This window comes from Apodemus sylvaticus, chromosome 2 (assembly GCF_947179515.1).
Source record: "Apodemus sylvaticus chromosome 2, mApoSyl1.1, whole genome shotgun sequence".
In the NCBI taxonomy this organism is placed as follows: Eukaryota; Metazoa; Chordata; class Mammalia; order Rodentia; family Muridae; genus Apodemus; species Apodemus sylvaticus.
This window is the reverse complement of record NC_067473.1, coordinates 115,798,895-115,817,456: the sequence shown is the minus strand read 5'-3', so window position 1 is coordinate 115,817,456 and position 18,562 is coordinate 115,798,895.

Here is an 18,562-nt window from a genome sequence, read left to right as displayed (position 1 = left end):
GCTCAGTGGTAAAGCACTTGGCCCTGGGCTCAATCTACAGAACCACAAACAAAAACCTAGACAGACAGTGACAAGGCCTGATATTAAACCCAGGCTTCCACGTATATGTGCACCTATACCCACATGTGCCTACATGCATGCAAACATACATACACACGTGTAACACACATAAACATGACAATGGAAAAAAGGAAAAGCACTCGGAGATGACTTATAAATTTCCCAGGTGTGTAATGCTTAGAAGGATTCTGCTGCCCAGAACTTTCTGAAGACATTAATTTTTGCTATTCACCCTGGAGCAATCAATTTTATTTTTCTCTTTCAACTGTGAATTCCCCTCCCCTCAAAGTCATCATGTTTCCAACTTTTATTTTGGTGAGGGTGCAGTACACCTACCATGAAGCTACATCACCAGCACTAATTAATTTACTAATTAATTTTTTTAAAGAATTATTTATTTCATGTATATGAGTACATTGTAGCTGTCTTCAGACACACCAGAAGAGGGCATCAGATCCCATTACAGATGGTTGTGAGCCGCCATGTGGTTTCTGGGAATTGAACTCAGTCTTTCTGGAAGAGCATTCAGTGCTCTTAACTGCTGAGCCATCTCTCTAGCCCTGATTTTATCTTTTTAAGATAGGGTCTCACTATGTAGGCCAGGCTAGCCTGAAACTCACAGAGATTTTGCCTGCCTCTGCCCCCCAAGTGTTGGACTTAAAGAAGTGTGCCACCCCCATGCCCACGCTCTCTCTTTCATTTTTTGTTTTTGTTTTTGTTTTTGTTTTTCCCAAGTCAGGGCTTCTCTGTGTAGCCCTGATCTCTTTCATTTTTTGAGTCTGGGTCTCACTAAGTTTTAAAGGCCTTGGGCTGACAAGCCTCCTGTCTCAGTCACTCAAGTAGTTGTACTTACCAGCTTGCATCCAAGTCATGGCTATAACTTGTTCTCTGCAATGGCTGCATTAGGTCCCATGGTATAAGTAAACCACAATTACTCAACTATTCCTTTGCTGAAGAATGTTCAGTAGCTTCCTAGCTTCTGCCTCCACAAACAGAACAGGTAATAGACACTAATTTTAATATTTAATGCACAATTGGTGATCTTATTTCTGTACAAATTCTGAAAATAGGATGAATAGACATAAATTTATATGAATTTATATTTTATGCCACATTGACCTCCAAAATAGTCTTTAATAATTCAGCTGTAGCTACTTGCTATCTCCAAGGATCCAGCACAATGCTAAGGACTCAGCTGACCACGTAAACAATATATATTTATAGCATGGTGTGATGGGGCATGTCTATATTCCCAGCATCAGGAGGTAGGGGCAGGATCATCAGGAGTTCAGCTACATAGCAAGTTTGAGACAAACTCTGCTTATATTAGAACTTGTCTCAAACTACACACACACACACACACACACACACTCACACACACACAGAGAGAGAGAGAGAGAGAGAGCACTCAGCTGGTAGAGTACTTACATAGCATGCATAAAACACTAGGTTTGATCCCCAGCACGCCATAAAACTGGGCACGGGGCAGAGGCCTATAATCCTAGCCTGGAGACATGGACGTAAGAAGATCAGGATCATCTTCAACCATCTTCAACTGCACAGCAAATTCAAGGCCAACATGGGCAATATGAGCAACAGATACTGGCTGGCAGGATGGCTCAGTGGGTAAAAGCACTCGCCACCAAGACTGCCAACCTGAGTTTAATGCCCCAGGGCCTACAGAATGGGGGGGTGGGGAGAACTGCCTTCTTGGAAGTTGTCCTCTGGGCTCTGCATGTGTGCGTGACAACCAGAACATGTCTGCACAGGAGCACAGCTGCACCTAATGTGCACAAAGAAATACAAGTAAGTGTGAAATGTTGACTTTAAAAACAAAACAAAACAAAACAAAACAAGATGGCCAGGTATGGTGGGGTACAACTTTAATTCTAGCACTTGGTGGGGGGAGGGGTGCAGAAGCAGGTGGATATCTGTGAGTTTGAGGCTATCCTGGTCTAGATACTCAGTTCCAGGACAGTTGGAGTCATATAGGAAATACAAACAAACAAAAACAAAATAAAGAGGCTGGGCATAGTCTCTTTATTTTAATCCCAGCACTTGGGAGGCAGAGACAGGTAGGTCAATGGAACTTGAGGAGTTCAAGGCCAGCCTGGTCTGCATAGTGAGTCCTGGGACATCCATGGCAAACAGTGAAACACTATGGAAAGAAAGAAAGAAAGAAAGAAAGAAAGAAAGAAAGAAAGAAAGAAAGAAAGAAAGAAAGAAAGAAAGACACACAATGTGTCAGTATATTGTGTGTGAGTGTTTTTCCTATTTTATGTTTGTATACCATTTGTGTGCAGTTACACAGAGCAGCCAGAAGAAGGTATTAGATCCTCTGGAATGGAGCTGTTAGGTTGCCACGTGGGCACTGAGATCCAAATACTGGTCCTCTGCAAAAGCAGCAAGAGCGCTTGACCTCTGAGCCATCTCCCCGGCCCCAAATTGCTATATTTTCAATCGTGGAAGTGGAGGCAGGCCAATGGTCAGCGTGGGCGACACGGGGAAACCCTATTCTGTTTCCAAACACGGTAACTAAAGGAGACACGGATAAGATCTATCCAACTGTTCTCACCCCAATTCCTCCTCACCCCCTGCCGGCTCTGGACTGGGGGGCTCACTCTCCTCTCTGGACTCGCTGAGCACTGAGAAGTGAATGCGGTATGTAGCAGGAAGGGGGAGAGACACCAGCAGCTGCCCTTGAAGCACCAGTGTGAGTGGCTGTCTTCCTTAAGTCAAGAGCAGGTTGCCGCCACTGGATGGAGGGGTAAGATCTTAGAGTCACCGGGAAGCTGAGAGTTGGGGGCCCCCTTGCTGCCTTCTCTCTCAGCATTCCTGTTTCCTGTTTTCTTTCTTCACTGTCCCTTTTACATTGGTCCCATCCCCCCAGACCATCCCAAAGAGGAGTTGCCGCCATCCTGAAGCCACATGCTTGGTGATAACCATAATGCTCTATGGAACTAAGGTCCACAGCCTACAGCCCACGGCCCACACCATGGACTTCAAGTGGGGCACAGCCTACAGAGAGAGAGGGGGCCTGAAGGGCCCCTGGAGAAGCCCCCCACATTGTCCCCTGCCTCAACTCCAGCCCACACCTGCTCCTCTTTCTCTGCCCTTCCTCCCACACTGCACCTGACCCAGAGGAAAGAGCAAACAAGGCTGTTTGTCCCCACCCCTGGAATGCTCTGCCAGAGGAGGTGCTGTGTGTTGACACACAGCCTCTTAGGCAGTTTCCAAGGGTTTCCTAACTTTTTCTTATGTATGTCGCTTTTAAGGCCCTCTGAAGTCCTATGCACTTTAATTAGAGTGAAGTTAACAAACATGTATTTGTTTGAGCTCTTTTCTGTGAGTTGGATTTTATGAGGGGTACAAAGAACTATGAGGTGTGTATTGCAGTTTCTGCCTTGAGAACTACCGGTGTCATGGTGGGGTGGGAGATGAAACGGAGAGACCCATCTACAACTTGCTAATGCAGCTGCCAAGCCAGGGGACAAGTCTGTGGGAGTGTGAAAGTCAGAGAGGTTAGGGATAACTCATTTTCCTTAGCAGTGTCTTTTTGTAGTGCTGGGGAATAAAGCAGGGCCTCTTGCAGGCTAGGCTAGCTCTGCCATTGAACAGTATCTCAGCACACTTTTTACTTGGAGACAGGGTCTTCCTAAGGTGCTCAGGCTAGCTCTGAACTTATTCCAGGCAGGCCTTGAGCTTTTGGCGTTTCTGCCTCAGTCTTCCAAGCATCTCTGTATCTCCAGAGGTATAAGAAGGCTGCCAGGCTTACCGAAGTCCCTGAGGCCTGTTGACCTCTATAGAAGGAAGGAGAGCTGGGTTGCACCTTGGTGACTTTAACAGTGCGTAAGATAAAGGAGCACGGGTCAAAGAAGACGGGCAAGCATGTAGCCCAGGCTGCCCTTGCCCTTGCTTATGTAGCTGAGGATGGCTTTGAATTCCTGAGCCTCCTGCCTCAGCTTCCCAAGTGCTGGGCTTATAAGCACATGCCACAGTGCCAGGCTTGAAACAGACCATGCTGTATCTGCTTGGAGCCCCTGGTGTTGACAGCAAGTCAGTTGAAGCCCCTTCTTGTATTGAAAAGGACACCAAGGACCCAGTGAAGGCTGAGCCTACCCCAAAGGTAAAACTTGGTGCAAGCTCTACACATCCAGGCCGCTCTTCACAGCCATCATAGGGTGGCTCAAGGTTGGGTCAGCGCCTTACTCAGCTGTTACCACACCTACTGCGGAGCTCAGGTCAGATATTCTGAGTTTGAATTCTTTCTCCCCCTTTCCTCCAGCCAGTTTCTGAAGAAGGAGTAGAAAGAGGATTGCCTCTAGCCTATCATCACTGCACACACCACAGGGTGCTCAGGCATCCCTGTGACCCCGCCCCTCTGGTTGGAACTTTATTCACATTTCACACATGTAGAAAAGAGATCCTAGACAATTAAATGACTGGCTTCGTGACAGGATGTCAGATAGCCCAGGCTGACTTTGAACTCACTCTCTGAGGATGACCTCAATCTTCTCTCCATCTCCACAGGGAGATGCTGGGATGGAAGGTGTGCATCGCGGTGCCCAGGATCTGCAGTGCTGAGGCTGAATCCAGGCTCTCTGCATGCTAGGAAGCACTCCACTAACTGAACTGCATTTCCAGCCCCATGACTTCTTTCATAGCTAGTAATGCCCTAAATTCAGTATGGATTTGTCCAACTCTAACTTCCAGAATAGGTGCCGGGGATGTCCATTATAGAGCACTTGCTTCATATTTTGAGGCCCTGGATTTGATCCCAGCACTAAAAGGGAAAAGAAGATCATAGTGGCTTACACATGTAATCCCAACCTTAGGAATGCCAAGGCAAGAGGACGACCGTGAGGGCAGAAAAGATCACTCAATGGGTAAAGGTACTTGCCACTAAACCTGGTGACCTGAGTTAACTCTCCAAGGGCCAGCATTGTGGAAGGAGAGAACTGACTCTCACAAGAGACCTTTGACCTCCATACATGTGCTGTGACCCATACATGCCCATACATAAACACATCCACTTACTAAATAAAATGTAAAAGTTAAAAATAAAGACATAATGGTGCATGCCTTTAATCACAGCAACCAGGAGGCAAATCTCTGTGAGTTTGAGGCCAGCCTGGTCTCTGAAGCAAGTTCCAGTCCAGTTGGTACTACACAGTGGGATCCTGTCTACCACCAACCAACCAGCCAGCCAACCAACCAATCAACCACCCACCCACCCAACCAACCAACCAACAAAAAACAATAGTAACAACAGAAATAAAAAACATTTTTTGTTGTTTTTTTTTAAAGATTTATTTATTTATTATTTACTGTAGCTGTCTTCAGACACCCCAGAAGAGGGCATCAGATCTCATTACAGATGATTGTGAACCACTACGTGGTTGCTGGGATTTGAACTCAGGACCTTCGGAAGAGCAGTCAGTGCTCTTATTTGCTGAGCCATCTCTCCAGCCCCAAAACACATTTTTTTGAAACTTCAGATCTGGTAACACTTTTCTTCAATCCCAGGACTTAGGAGAAGAAAGCCTGGTCACTAAGAGTTTAAACACACACACACACACACACACCAGGGGCTAGACATGGCTCAGTGGTTAAGAGGGAGTACTGCTCTTACAACATGTACATCAGAAGGCTCTGGGTCATCCAATGTCCAGGCCTCCCAAGACGTTTGTGTTTTTCTCAAGATAAAATCTTCAACAACAACAGACAAATAACAGCAACAAAACTAAAACTAAAGGCTGAGCTTGAACTGAGCTGGTTTCTCTGTACTCACAGCCCTTAGAGGGGAAGGTGACCTTTTGTTGGTGTTCAGGAGATGGGAGAGAGTTGGGGTGAAGGAGAGAGCTCCGGGTGAAGGAGAGAGCTCCTTCAGGGCTATGTTGGGTTTTTGAACAGGGTCCATGTAGCCTAGGATGACCTCTAACTCTCAGCAATCCTCTTGCCTTGGCCTCTGGAGAGTTGGGATACCAGGTGTGTGCTACCAGACCTCCTAACTCTCCTCCCTCCCTCCCTCCCTCCCTCCTTTCTTCCCTCCCTCCTTTCTCTTCTTTCTTTCCTTCCTTCCTTCCTTCCTTCCTTCCTTCCTTCCTTCCTTCCTTCCTTCCTTCCTTCCTTCCTTCTAGATCTCACAATGGAGCCCAGACTGGTTTGGAATTGCATGTAGACTAGGCAGGCCAATGTGGGGCTTACACAGTTCTGTCTGCCTGTCTCCCAAGTTATAGGACTATAAGAATGTGCCACCATGCTCAGTGCTAATAGCTCAATTATAAAAGTTCCTGCTGGGTGTGGCAGAGCCAGCCTTGAATTCCAGCACTTGGAGGAAGAGAGGCAGGGGCATCTGATCTCTATGAGTTTCAGGCCAGGCAGAGACCCTTCTCTTGTTTGTTTGTTTGTTTGGTTGGTTGGTTGGTTTGTTGGTTTGATTTTTGGTTTGTTGTTGTTTTGGTTTTTGGAGGCAGAGTTTCTCTGTGTAGCCCTGGTTGTCCTGGAACTCACCCTGTAGACCAGATTGGCCTTGAACTCAGAGATTCATCAGTCTTTGCCTTCCAAATGCTGGAATTAAAGGTATATGCCACTACTGCCCGGTCCCTTCTCTGTCTTCAAACAAACAGAATGAATAAAAGTTTCCATCCTATCCAGATGTGTTTGCTGTATACCTGTAATCTCTGTACTCCAGAGGTAGAGGCAGGAGAGTTGCTTCTAGTTCAAGGCTGAACCAGTTACATAATGAGACCTTATCTCAATGCTGCCCTTTGCCACTGGTGCCTGCTCTGAGGGTGATGAGCCCCATTGAAATGATTGAGTCAGTTAGGACGCTTAGTAAGCAGATGGAATCAGAGAGGAGAGAGTAGGCTGGAACTAGCTAGGATGTATCTATTCTCAAAGGAAAGAAAAAGAGAAACTACCAATTGTGTGCTCTACAGATGGATGCCAGGTGGTGCTGCCCAGGGGACGAAGACATCCAACGACCATTGCTGGCCTATGGATCAGCAACACAGACCTGCTTTCATCCCTTGGAACCTTTTACGCTCTTCTACGATTGGACTTTCTGGTTGATCCTTTAAGCAAGCCTTTGCTTATGGCGCCAAGGCTGGGGCGCTGCTGAGCCCCAGGGGAGCAGTCTAGGCGGGCTCTGGAGGGAGGAGTGATGGAAGGCCCCCGGAAAACTCATTTTGCAGGCCAGGTGCAGAGCCTGGGGTCCCCTAGTGGGAGGGAGGCCTGGATGTTTGCTCAGCATGGACCTTGGCAGTTCTGTGAGGAAGTTTGTGTCCTGACTAATTTGTTTGCTATTCACACTTGCACCAAGGGCTACCCCTTGGGGTGGCCTAGGAAAGGGTATAGGTTTAGTCTCCGGAATCCAGAGAGTAGCCTAGAAAAGCCACTGCCTCCATGCTCCTGGAGGGAGAGGAGAGGGTTGAGCCCCTTAGGAAGCTATAAGAGATGAGAGGAGCACAGTCTGCTCCCTCCTTTCCTGGAAGGATCCAAGTAGTGAGAATCCCCTAGTAGAAGGCCTTGGGCTGGGCTGGAGAGGTGGTTCAGTGGTTAAGAGCACTGACTGCTCTTTTGAAGGTCCTGAGTTCAAATCCCAGCAACCACATAATGGCTCACAACCATCCGTAATGAAATCTGATGCCTTCTTCTGGGGTGTCTGAAGACAGCTACAGTGTTCTTATGTGTAATAAATAATAAATCTTTGGACCAGAGCAAGCAGTTACAGTGCACTTTCATAAATAATAAATAAACCTTTAAAACAGTGGGGGAGGGGGCTTGGGCTTTGCAGGGACTACTAGCGGGGAGCAAATGATCCTACTCTGATGCCCCACCTAGGAGGTTCTAACTTGGTTGGTCTGACTTGAGGTTGGAGGTGGAGGTGGAGGTTGGGGAGGCTAGCTGTTTCTCAAGCCTTACCCATTTTCTCAAGCTGTTTCTCAAACCAGTGTGGCTGTGTCCCTTACCCATTCACCAGGGCCCTTACGCTTCTTATTTATGTACTTAGTGTGTGGGGTGCATATGTGTGCATGTCCCTGTGGAAGCCAAAGGTGTCTTCTCCCTCTCCACTGGCTCGTTGTTTTGCTTTTTGAGACTGGGTCTTACTATGCAGCCCTAGCTGGCCTAGAACTTGTATAGAAAAGGCTACTCAACTTCACAGAAATCCACCGCCTCTGCCTTCCAGCTGCTGGGATGACACGACTTCAACGCCACACGCTGCTTTCCACCTGGCTTGCTGAGGCGGGTTCTCTCACTGGTTTATCCCCCAGTGCCAGGAGTGCTTGTGCAGAGCAAGGCACCAGGCCTTTTCACGTGGGTGCTGGGCAGAGGAACTCCGGTGACATACACATTCATCAACAGAGAGTGGATCAGTGGTGCATTGTAACTTCTGAGTCTCGGGAAGCTCTTGGGTTAAGACCATTGCCAGGTTTCTAGGGAGGGAACATTCCTGTAGCCCTAAGCCCCACTTGAGATGCCTTTCAGACTGTGAGTCAAGAACTAAACTGGAGGTGGAGAGATGCCTCAGTGGTTAAGGACACTTGCTGCACGTCAAGAGGATGCCAGTGTGGTCCCTTATTGGGTGGTTCAACTGTAACTCCAGCTTTTCATTATCTGACTTCTGTGCTGCCTCTGCCCCACCCCCACCCCCCACAGAGAGGTTCCCCCCGCCCCCCCCGCCCCCTCCCCCCGCCCCATACACACACATACAAACCTTCTCTTCTTCTCCACAGTACCACCAGGTGGTACCGAGTCTTTTAAAGGGACATACTATTTTGCTTTGGAAGTATCTGTGCTCTCAGGTTTTGTTCCAGCAAACAAAAGGGTGCAGGGCCAGGCCTATGAAGGCCATCATCTCTCACAGCGGGCGCCAGAGGGCGCGCGCAGACCGTTTAATGGGGGCGCCTAATTTCTGCAGCAGCCGGACCTTGCAGCAACAATGACCTAGAAAGGGAATTCAACCCTCACACAGAGGCCTAGGAGTTGGGACCAATTTGGCCTACAGGAGATGAGCTCTCATGGGGTAGAAGAGGCAGGCCCCTGTGCCCAGAGAGCAGCAGAGAATGAGGGAGCTGGGAACCATTCAATCTCAGCAGGTCTGTCAGGAATTTAGACCGGTTGTGAAGAGTTCAGAGAGTACGGAGCTAGGTACAGACATATTTAATCGGTTCTCGCTTCTGAAGAGCAAGAAAAAAGACTTCAGAACTCCAAGGACAGGGGACTTATTGCCACAATGTTGTGTTTCCCAAAGGCGGTGGTCAGAGTGAGGCAAGGTGGAGAGGCCCTGTGTGATTCCTGAGAAAAAAACTAGTACATGGCCTGAACGGAAAGCTAAGGACACTGGACAGCTGACGTGGGGACAGGTGCTGTTTCTTCCTTTGATCTCTGAGGTGAAGACAACCCGGAGGGCTTCCTGCAGGAAAAGGTTGGGAGTCAACAGTACCAGGACAGGGAAGGAATTATCAGCCTACACCCTGAAGGTGCGGGGAGGGACGGAGGGCAGAGAGCAGAGGCAGGGATCTAGAGGGAACATGGCTTCTGTGTGAGTCTCAAAGGTCCCAGGAGTGTGTGACTGTCCTTTCCACCCCTGAGAAATTCGACTTAAGACTAAGAAACACACCTCTGGCCAGGACCAAAGGAAGCTGAAGGTTTCAGGGCACCAGAGATCAGAGCTGTACAGAGTGTGGGGGGCAGGGAGGGCAGACCAGCTGGGTGTTTCAGCCACCACGGATGCCTGTGCCGTGTGTGTGTGTGTGTGTGTGTGTGTGTGTGTGTGTGTGTACCCTGACAGCCTAGGGATTGAGTGTGAGAAGGGGGAAGAGTCACTAGGCCTGCAGGCAGCAAACTAGGGGCTGGAGGTGAGATTAGAGAAGGGGGCGCCTTGTTGTTCCCCTTTCCTTCTTGTGTCTTTTCTAGTCCTCCCAACCTGCTCTCTCTTCCTCTTCTGTTTCTCCTCTCCCCTCCCCCTCTCCACTTTCCTCCTCCTCTTCTTCTTCTCCTTCTCTTCCTCCTCCTCCTCTTCCTTTCCTTCTCCTCCTCTTCCTCCTCCTCCTCTTCCTCCTCCTCTTCCTCCTCCTCTTCCTCCTCCTCCTCTTCCTCCTCCTCTTCCTCCTCTTCCTCCTCCTCTTCCTCCTCCTCCTCTTCCTTTCCTTCTCCTCCTCCTCCTCTTCCTCTCCTCCTCTTCCTCCTCCTCCTCCTCTCTTCCTCTTCCTCCTCCTCCTCCTCTCCTCCTCTTCCTCTCCTCCTCTTCCTCCTCCTCCTCTCCTCCTCTTCCTCCTCCTCCTCTTCCTCCTCCTCCTCTCCTCCTCCTCCTCCTCCTCCTCCTCCTCCTCCTCCTCCTCCTCCTCCTCCTCCTCCTCCTCCTTCTCCAGCCTTTTGAAAAGGATGGCAAGTAGCTCAGGCTGGCCTTGAATGGACTGATACAGGCTGATCTTCACTCTGAGTCTCCAGCCTGAATCTGACCTCCTGCTGGCACAAGCAATGGCGGTCTCCTTCCCTTGTCTTCCTCCCTGCCTTCCTCCTCATTCTCCCATTCCCTTATCTTAGTGTTTGAATCAACCCCGTTTTTTGTTTTTTCTTTTGTTGTTGTTGGTTTTTTTAACCGGGGAGTTGGCCTTCCACGTGCCCGAACTTCAGAGGATAGACAAGTTGCAAATAATTTCGTGGCATTGGAAGGAGGGAAGCCTCCCTGGTCCTCAGCGGGCGCCCCTCGGCGTCTCCCCTGGGTGTCCCCCTCCCCGGACCAGTGGTTACAGGGGCCCGCGGGCGGAATCGCGGCCGGGGGATTGAAGCAACCCCCTAATCTCTGATACACTTGCAAGTCGGCTTCCCGCCCGGGGCCAGCTCTGCGAGCAAACAGGCTTGCGCGCGCCGCATCTCAAATGCAGCATTTGAGTGGCGGCGGTCGCGGGTGCCGCAGGCTGGTCAGCGCCCTTTGCGGCCTAATCCCCGCCAGGCCCAGCCGGCTGCGGCCGGAGGATTAGCGCGCTGGGCTGCTTTGCTGGCTCCCTAGGGTCGCAGACTGTTGGGAGCCCCCATCCTTTTTGATTGAGGCTCTCTGTCCCTGGAATGGAGAGCAAGGTTGCCAGCAGGGAGGTGGCAGAAGAGTGGAGGCACCCTCAGACTTGACTTGCTGATGGCAGCTCCTCCCAGGCTGAGGAGGACATGCCCGACCACATGGTCCATCGTGGGGCTCGGGGTACAGGGACTCAAGGGTGCCAGTGGGTTCCACGCCCTGTGAACTCACTATGGAGCTGGGGAGATGCCCAAACCACCACCAAGACTTCAGTGCGCCTTCAGTGACCTGGCCCGCTACCTCAGGCAGACCACAAGACCTCACTCTGCCTTATGGTGGAAGGCAGGGGCTTCAGGGGCTCCAAGCCAGGCAGACACAGGTAGCTCCAAAGTAGTTACTGAGAAAGGTCATGGCAGGAAGAGAGAGATGGGCACTGTGGGAGTCTCTGAGGGCAGGATGGGCTTTCAAGGCTAGACCCTGTCCTGTGTTTGTCCTGAGTTTGCTTCCCTCCTTTCATTGCCCGAGCCAGGCCAAGAGCCATGTCTGTCTCACCCCCAGCCCAGGCCAGGAACCTGAGGGCAGCCCCTCTGGCCCACACTGGCAGCTTAGCATGTCTAGACAGAGCAGGCCTGGTGCTGTGGGCTCCTTCTTGTCCTCTGTATGGGGAATTGAGGCCCAGTTCCCCACCATAGCCCTCAGGAGCCTGAGGAGTTTTAGGAACCTCAGCTCCAGCTGAAACAGGATTAGTCATTTTGACACAGAAAAGAATTTCAGGACTAGCCAGTTTTATGAAGGAGAGTGGGAGATTTTATTGAAGAGATTTTAATACAGGCTTAAGCAAGAGGATTGGTAGGAAAGGGGGCATGCGGAAAGAAAGGCACATCTGAGAGCCCATGACAACGTTGTGAGCTTCTCAGAGCCCTGCCTTCATTGTTTTTACAATATTACTGGGTAGTCCCCAAGGGGCAAATGACAGGATTACCACAGTTAAGGTGAAAGTCTAGCCCACAGGAATGCAGAGAGGTAGCTGGCTGCTCTCTTTACAGTCAACAGTTTTGTTTGAGAATCTTAGCAGTTGGGTAGAGCAAGGAGCCCTTTCCAAGGTCATAAAGCGTGACTTGAATAGGAATGATCTGTCTGTGAAAGGGACAGCAGCCTCACCCTGGCAGCATTTATAGCAATGTTCCTTTAGAGTTCTGGGTCCTAGCTGGCTGGAGGCTTTCATCAGACTCTGGACCAGGATTCCTCATCCTCTCATGCCCTGATTTCCTGAACTCCTGGACCAGAAAGCTCCACCTGGAGGCAGAGGCTGTGCTGGGACAGAAACACAGACAGAGATGGAGACTTGCACAGCAAGCAGGGTGCGCCCTGAAGTACCAGTTAAGGCGGTGTGTTCTCTCACCACGGTACAGACACAGCGAGCCCCTGAGAGAGAGAGCACGCCCCTTTGCCTCACCATAGAATCAGGCTCCAAGAAACTCTTCCTGCCTCAGGTAACTGCCATTACAGCTCGTCCCACACTGCCTTATGTGACCAGGGGACTATGCCCCAGTGAGACAGCCTGAGGCAGGGACCTCCTCTCTTGCGGTCATTGCCAAGAGCAGTACTTAGCAAGCATTGAAGGCCTAATACATGGCTCAGGAACTAATAACTCTCCTGGAGATAACACTCTCCTCCAGCCTACCAAATACAGCCAGCTGCACAGCCACATCTGGGCTGCTTCTTCTTTACACCTGGGTCTCTTCTATGACACTAAATTCTGCATCTGTCTGCAGACCCTGAGGGCAGGCACCAAGCTCAGCTTCAAATTCCCGGAGCCGTTGATAGACTGGATCTCCTTCTCATACTTACCTGGCGCCCTAACCAACTCCCTTTTTGTGGGTGCGAGGTGATTCAGTATCTTTTTAAAAAAAATTTATTCATTTTTTACATACTAAATGCTGTTCCCTTCCTGGATTTCCCCTCAGAGTCCCTCCCCTTTTCCCCTCCCCATCTCCTCCGAGAGCATGGGGCCTCCCCTGGGTATCCCCCCAACCCTGGCACATCCTCTGCCACTAAAGCCAGACAAGGCAGCCCTGTTGGGGAACAGATTCCGCAGTCAGGCAACAGCTTTAGGGACAGCCCCCACTCCAGTTGTTGGGGGACCCACATGGAGACTGAGCTGCACATCTGCTATATATGTACTGGGGACTTTGGTCCAGCCATGCATGCTCTTTGGTTGGTCTTTAGTCTTTGAGAGCTCCAGATTAGTTGACTTTGTTGATCTTCCTGTGGAGAAGTTCACCAGTTCCTATAGCCTGTCTGGACCTTCAATCCTTCTTCCAACTCTTCCATAAGAGTCCATGACTTCTGTCCAATGTTTGTCTGCATCTGTTTCAAACAGCTCCTGGATAGAACCCCTTAAAGAACAGTTATGCTAGGCTCCTCTCTGCAAGCATAACAGAGTATCATTAATAGCGTCAGGGATTAGTGCTCGCCCATGGGGTGGGTCTCAAGTTATTGGTTGGCCATTCCTTCAGTCTCTACTCCATCTTTGTCCCTGCATTTCTTTTAGACAGGACAAATTTTGGGTCAAAAGTTTTGTGAGTGGGTTGGTGTCCTTATCCCCTCCCTGGGGATCTTGCCTTACTATAAGAGGGGGCCTCTTCAGGTTTCATATCCCCAGGTTCCATATCCATATCCCCAGGTCTCAGCTAAGGTCACCTGCATTGACTCCTGGGAGCCCCGCCACCCATCCTAGGTCTCTGGAACTTCCTAGAGATTCCCCATCCGACTCCCAGCCCTGGTAACTACAGGTTTCCATTTATTTCCCTGGCTCCTGGCCCTCGCCAGGGGACCTCTTTACATAGCCTTGAATGTCCTGGAATTCACTATGTAGATCAGATAGGCCTTGAACTCAGAGATCTGCCTGTCTCTGCTGAGATTAAAGGCTTGTGCCACCATGTCCAGCCCCTAGCTTTCTCTTGAAAACTTTAGCTGGTCAAGGTCCCTAATGCCTTATTTCTGATGAAAAAGGAGATCTGGGTCCTGAGCCTCTGTAGAGGAAGAGCAGGAGCCAAAGCCAAGGCTCTGCCTCCAAGAAGCACTGCTGTCTGCCCTTGGGCTGCAGGAGTTCACCACAGCCAGTGGTCATGTGGGACGAGTTCAGGGAGATGCAATTTCTGGGTCTCACAATCTTCTCATGGCCACTAGCTCCAAGGAATGGAGCAGTATACAGATGAGAGGCCAGTGTGTGTGTGTGTGTGTGTGTGTGTGTGTGTGTGTGTGTGTGTATTTGAATGTGTTAGGGTTGTTTGTGTCTTCAGTTGCCAGCCTGTATGGATTCTGTTAGGTGAGTGTAGGCTTCCAAGAGTGCTGCTGCCTTTGGGGACATACATATGGGGACTTTGGTGTGCATGGAGTATGTCCTGAGTTGTCTAATTTTGTCATTTTTGTCATGTTTGTGGAAGGTGAGGGGAATCGTGTCTGTGGATTCTGCGTGCAGTGTGCAGGGCTAGGAATATACTCATGTCTCAAGACTGTGAGCGGATGAGGCTGCCTCAGGATGCTAAGTATCTGCTCAGATTTCCCTGCCACTGGCTCTGGTTCGTCTTCTAGGCAAGCAGTCAGGACCTTTGAAGCTGGTGTCTGAAGAGACCGGGGGCTGAGGGAAAGCAGGGACTGCCATGACCGGGGTTTGGAGACTCAGTGACAGGTGATAGCTACAAAAGTAGGCAGAGGCCATACTTGGGGGTTTCAGATCCTATTAAAACTGATACTTTTAGGTGTAGTGGACTATGTCCATGACCTCAGTGCTCTGGAGGCAGAGGTAGGAGGTCAGCCTGAGCTAAATAAATAGTAGACCCTGTCTGAAAAACCAAAAAGCAACACCAAAAAAGAAAACAAACAACAACTAATAACTAGCTAGGCATGGTAGTAGATGCACATAAATTCAGTCCCAGGAGCTAGAGGCAGGAGGATCAGAAGTTCAAGGCTATCTTCAGCTACATAGTAAGACAAGCCTGGGCTACGAGAGACTGTCTCAAACAACAACAAAAGGATAACAAGGCCCTGCATATCATAGACCCCAGAGACCCCAGGCAGGAGGAGATGGTAAATAACGAGGTTTGTGTCACAATCCAGGCAGCACCGAGACCCAGGAGGGGACTGTTCAAGAAGGGCTGAGCTCAGGTGATTCGAGAAGACAGAGGGGAAAGGGAGCCGCTCCGCAGGCCCAGGCTTGTCAGACATCATCCTTCTGGGCAAAGACATCCCCGAGCCAAGGCACAGGACCCCGAGGAGGGAGCAGGGCCTGGATCCCAGCCATTCCCTCTTCTGGCCAAGGCGCTCCTATGAGACATACAGCCTGCCTGTATGACTGAGCATATGGGGCTGAGCAGAAGCAGGCAGAGGGAGGTCTGGGGAGGACTAAAGGTGGGCGGAGGGGTAGTAGAGGCCTGGAAACTGAGGATTGGTCTCCAGAGGCCTGGGAAGAGGACACGGCAACCCAGGGACATGCTCATTAAGAGGGTCAGAATGGCTACTCCTTGGTTGCAGAACTGTGACATCAGAGGACTCGTTACTGACTATAACCTGTGGCTGTGCCTCCTGGCTCTCCTTGGCACTACCGTTACAGAGAAAGGGTTGTGATAAGAATTCCCACTACCAGGTCTATTCCTAAAAGGAGCTGGGAGGGGTTGAGGGTGTGCGGCTGGGGGTGTCCTCTCTCCAGGCTGCTGCTAGTCTCTGGCTGGCTAAAACCTGAGGTTCCCATGTAAAGAAAAACATGTGACCCTTGCAAAACTTCAACTCCAAGAAGGACTCTCTCCACTCCTCCCTCCCTCCTTCCCTCTTTCCAGTAGTATCTCACTACATCCCCCAGGTTGGTCTCAAACTATAAACCTCCTGAGCACTAGGAGCAAAGGCATGGGCCACCTCACTTAGATAGGCATCTACCTAGCTGCCTTCCCTCCCTCCCTCCCTCCCTCCCTCCCTCCCTCCTTCCCTCCCTCCCTCCCTCCCTCCCTCCCTCCCTCCCTCCCTCCCTCCCTCCCTCCCTTCCTCCCTCCTTCCCTCTTTCTCTCTCTGTCTCTATCTCTGTCTCTCTGTCTCTGTCTCTCTGTCTGTCTCTGTCTCTCTCTCTCTCTCTCTTTCTTCCAGACAGGGTCTCTCTGTGTAGCTCTGGCTGTCCTAGAACTCACTCTGTAGACCAGGCTGGCCTCAAACTCAGAGATCTACCTGTCCCTGCCTTCTGAATGCTGGGACTAAAGGTGTATAACATCATGCCTGCTTTTCCCATCTTTCCTAACCCTAAATAAAATTTAGAGGTGGACCTGGTGGTGAGCAGCTGTGATCCAGCACTCAGGAGGTGGAGGCAGGGAGGCTGGAAGTTTGAGATCATCCTCCAGGGCAGGCCTTCTTGGCCATCCTGGGCTACATTCCTGCAACAGGGTTATTTATCTGCCCTCCAGGGCTCAGAGGACACAGGAGGACTCCAGGCCTTTGGAAGTCACAGAGAAACGAAAGGGGGAGGGAGCAGCTGCCTCTGCTGCTTTAAGGGGGGGGTGATGGGAAAAGATTTTTTCACTCCTCAGTGAAACAAACAAAAAAAATTATTTCTCCCATTTCCTTCCCTGAGATTAATGATAAACTGTCTGTCCCCTAAAAGAAAATGATAACGACTTTAATTTGACTTCCAGGCTTAGAAATGCCATTTCCACGCAAAACAGGGAGCCGTAATCAGAGCTGCGCCCGCATCGCTTTGATAGAAAATGGTTTCCTTTCTCTGTATTGCACCCCTTCTTCCCACGCAGACCGAGATGCCCGACAGCTAAGAACAATGCTCAATAAAGTGAAATCATATTTTAGTCAAAATAGGCCGGGACTGCTCCCAGCCAACTGTAAATTAGCATTTTGAGGGCAAATATGCAGACAATTTGAGATAATGAAGGCTGATTATTCAATCCAATGAATGTTAACTAGGAAGCAGGGCCTCGGCAGCCTTATCTCGCTCCCTTCGATTTATTTTTTAATCGTTTCACATTTGAACTCTTTATTTGTTTCTGTTTTCTGTGGCTGCATGTGCGCGCACACACACACACACACACACACACACACTCACACACACACCCTGCACACATCCCTCCTTCCTCATTTTGCCCATTCAGGCGGTTGTCAGTTTGTCTATACTGGCCTTAGGAAAGATCAACAGGCCCCACTGAGCCCAGCAGTGTCCTGGGTCCTTTGGGGACAGAAGAACTGGGAACTGGAGAAGTCGTGATGTCAGAGCAGCCTTTGTGCAGGAGCTGGAAACCCTATTGTTGTTTCTAAAGGAGGATGCAGGGTGTGTGAGGCTTAAGGGAGTCTGTGTATACTTGAAATCCAAAACAAAGAGAGGAATACAATCCTCCGACACACCTTCTTCACGGCTTGGAGGAATCTCCTGTTTCCCCAGGTTCCATAACAAACTCTAAAAATAAAATTGTGTTAGCTCTAGGCAGCAGGGCAGACTTCATGCTATGTGGGCCCAAGATACAAAGCAAAAGTTCATAGGGCCTTGTTAAAAATGGTGGAGAAGCTGACTGTCTGTGGGTGATGCATGTCCTTAATCCCAACACTAGGAGGCAGAAGCAGGTGGATCTCTGTGAGTTTGCGGCCAGTTTAGTCTCCATATCAAGTTCCAGGCCAGCCAGGCTACATAGAGAGTTCCTGTCTCAAAACAAAACCAGAATACAGGGCCCGACCCTAAGCAACTGAGCATGGCTCTTATAGCCAAAAAGGCATCAAAGGGGAGGATCGGGGTATGCTGGTATATACCTGTATTCTTTTTTTTTATATTATTGATTTATTTTTATTTATATGAGTCCCCTATAGCTAGCTATCTTCAGACACATACCAGAAGAGTGCATCAGATCCCATTACAAATGGTTGTGAGGCACCATGTGGTTGCTGGGAATTGAACTCAGGACCTCTGGTAGAGCAGTCAGTGCTCTTAACCGCTGAGCCATCTCTCCAGCCCCTATTTATTTTACATACATGAGTACACTGATACTGTCTTCAGACACACCAGAAGACAGCCTTGGATTCCATTAGAGATGGTCTGTGGTTGCTGGGAATTGAACTCAGAACCTCTAGAAGAGCGGTCAGTGCTCTTAACCGAGGAGCTGTCTCCCCAGTCCCAAGCCTGTATTCTTGATGCTCTGGAAGCCAAGGCAAGGGGACCTGGAGTTAAAGATCATTATCAGTTACTGTAATGGTTTGGATATGTTTGGCCCAGGGAGTAGCGCTACTTGGATGTGTGGCCTTGGAGTAGGTGTGTCACTGTGGGCACGGACTTAAAGACCCTCGTCCTAGCTGCCTGGAAGTCAGTCTTCTCCTAGCAGCCTTCAGATGAAGATGGAGAACTCTCAGCTCCTCCTGCACCATGCCTGCCTGGATGCTGCCATGCTCCTGCCTTGATGATAATGGTCTGAAGCTCTGACCCTGTAAGCCAACCCCAATTAA